Source organism: Oncorhynchus nerka, unplaced genomic scaffold (genome assembly GCF_034236695.1).
Source record: "Oncorhynchus nerka isolate Pitt River unplaced genomic scaffold, Oner_Uvic_2.0 unplaced_scaffold_4204, whole genome shotgun sequence".
In the NCBI taxonomy this organism is placed as follows: Eukaryota; Metazoa; Chordata; class Actinopteri; order Salmoniformes; family Salmonidae; genus Oncorhynchus; species Oncorhynchus nerka.
In genome coordinates, this window is record NW_027037092.1 from 14,399 (window position 1) to 17,376 (window position 2,978).

At 40.5% G+C, this 2,978-nt stretch overlaps 1 long non-coding RNA gene across 1 annotated transcript; it reads right to left on the reverse strand.

Moving 5' to 3' along the window:
* Positions 1 to 777: 777 nt before the first annotated feature.
* On the reverse strand, positions 778 to 1,691 carry LOC135566559 (uncharacterized). The gene is made up of 2 exons (XR_010462124.1): positions 1,312 to 1,691; positions 778 to 1,204 (listed from the first exon to the last, which is right to left on the reverse strand). It is a non-coding gene; the product is annotated as an uncharacterized LOC135566559 (long non-coding RNA).
* Between the last annotated feature and the right edge of the window lie 1,287 nt (positions 1,692 to 2,978).

Below are 2,978 nucleotides of genomic sequence, written 5' to 3' on the forward strand. Positions count from 1 at the left end.
TACCGGTACAGAGTCAGTGTGGAGGCTATATACAGGGGTACCGGTACAGAGTCAATGTGGAGGCTATATACAGGGGGTACCGGTACGAGTCAGTGTGGAGGCTATATACAGGGGGTACCGGTACGAGTCAGTGTGGAGTCTATATACAGGGGGTACCGGTACAGAGTCAATGTGGAGTCTATATACAGGGGGTACCGGTACTGAGTCAGTGTGGAGTCTATATACAGGGGGTACAGGTACTGAGTCAGTGTGGAGTCTATATACAAGGGGTACAGGTACTGAGTCTATATACAGGGGGTACAGGTACAGAGTCAGTGTGGAGTCTATATACAGGGGGTACCGGTACAGAGTCAGTGTGGAGTCTATATACAGGGGGTACCGGTACCGAGTCAGTGTGGAGTCTATATACAAGGGGTACCTGTTAGTAGGTACTGAGTCAGTGTCGGGGGTACAGGTACTGAGTCTATATACAGGGGGTACCGGTACAGAGTCAGTGTGGAGGGTACAGGTATTGAGTCAGAATGGGGGGTACAGGTTAGTTGCGGTAATTTGCACATGTAGGAAGGGGTGAAGTGACTAAATGCGATATGTTAGTTTTGTATTTTGAATAAATGTACACATTTCTAAACTTGTTTAGCTTTGTCATTTGGGGGGCATCGTGTGTAAATTGATGGGAAAAACTATTGAATCATGTTAGAATAAGGCTGTAACGTAACAAAAGGTGGACAAAGTCAAGGGGTCTGAATCCACCATAGCTGGAATGAAAGGAAATACCGCTGACTGAGAAAATGGATTTAATCACTTATGGACAAAGACAGCAGAAAAACCCATCTTTTAAAAAAGGCACATCGTTAAACCAGTGGAGGAAGGAAGTGTTTTAACATGGACATTGATATTGTAGACAGTCTATTGGGTCTTTAGTTGATTAGTAATAATAAGAGGTTACAGTAAACTAAAGGTTCATCTTAAACTCAAATCCACAGGAGGATTTATATCAAGTCTCATAACAGATCAGCTGCTGGTCTGAAATAACCTCCGTCTCCAGTTCTCTAGTCTTTAAACGGTCAGGCTGATACACCAGTCAGTCTGGCCCTGGTAGATACAACCACAACTAAAAGTTCTAATATAATACAGTTTCTCCCCAACCAGATTAATCTCCCTCTTCCTCCTTGACCTTTTTCTTCTTCTTCTTCTTCTTTGACGACTGTAAATCACAAGAAATAACAAATTAGTATGTTGGTTCAGGCAGAACGGCTTAGATGAGCAGGAATATATATATTCTGGAGGCATGTCCCCCCTCAGCCTACGTACTTCCTCTGTGGGAGAGACGGTCGCCTCCTCTTCCTCTTCCTTTCTACGTCCTCCTCGGCTTTCTTAGACTTCTTTTTCTTCTTCTTGGGAGTTTCTTCTGCTGCCGTTGAAGCCTCTGGTTCTGAATGAAAACAGAAAGCACCTTGAGACAACAGCACTTAACAGACGGCTGAGAACCTCATGATATGGATTGGGTTATATAACAGGATGGATGGTGTATTATAGAACAGGATGGATGGTGTATTATAGAACAGGATGGATGGTGTATTATAGAACAGGATGGATGGTGTATTATGGGTTGGGTTATATAACAGGATGGATGGTGTATTATAGAACAGGATGGATGGTGTATTATAGAACAGGATGGATGGTGTATTATAGAACAGGATGGATGGTGTATTATGGGTTGTATTATATAACAGGATGGATGGTGTATTATATAACAGGATGGATGGTATATTATGGGTTGTGTTATATAACAGGATGGATGGTGTGTTATAGAACAGGATGGTGTATATTATAGGTTGTGTTATATAACAGGATGGATGGTGTATTATGGTGGAACAGGATGGATGGTATATAGGTTGTGTTATATAACAGATGGATGGTGTATTATATAACAGGATGGATGGTGTATTATATAACAGGATGGTGGTATATTATGGGTTGTGTTATATAACAGGATGGATAATTGTATTATGGTTGTATTATAGAACAGGATGGATGGTGTTAGGTTGTGTTATAGAACAGGATGGATGGTGTATTATATAACAGGATGGATGGTGGGTTATAGAACAGGATGGATGGTGTATTATGGGTTGTGTTATATAACAGGATGGATGGTGTATTATGGGTTGTATTATATAACAGGATGGATGGTGTATTATATAACAGGATGGATGGTGTATTATGGGTTGTGTTATATAACAGGATGGATGGTGTATTATGGGTTGTGTTATATAACAGGATGGATGGTGTATTATATAACAGGATGGATGGTGTATTATGGGTTGTGTTATATAACAGGATGGATGGTGTATTATGGGTTGTGTTATATAACAGGATGGATGGTGTATTATGGGTTGTGTTATAGAACAGGATGGATGGTGTATTATGGGTTGTGTTATAGAACAGGATGGATGGTGTATTATGGGTTGTGTTATAGAACAGGATGGATGGTGTATTATGGGTTGGGTTATAGAACAGGATGGATGGTGTATTATGGGTTGGGTTATAGAACAGGATGGATGGTGTATTATGGGTTGGGTTATAGAACAGGATGGATGGTGTATTATGGGTTGTGTTATATAACAGGATGGATGGTGTGTTATAGAACAGGATGGATGGTGTATTATGGGTTGTGTTATATAACAGGATGGATGGTGTATTATGGGTTGAGTTATAGAATTGGGATGGATGGTGTGTTATAGAACAGGATGGATGGTGTATTATAGAACAGGATGGATGGTGTATTATAGAACAGGATGGATGGTGTATTATAGAACAGGATGGATGGTGTATTATAGAACAGGATGGATGGTGTATTATGGTCTCATGTTATGGGTTGTGTTATATAACAGGATGGATGGTGTATTATAGAACAGGATGGATGGTGTATTATGGGTTGTGTTATATAACAGGATGGATGGTGTATTATGGTCTCATGT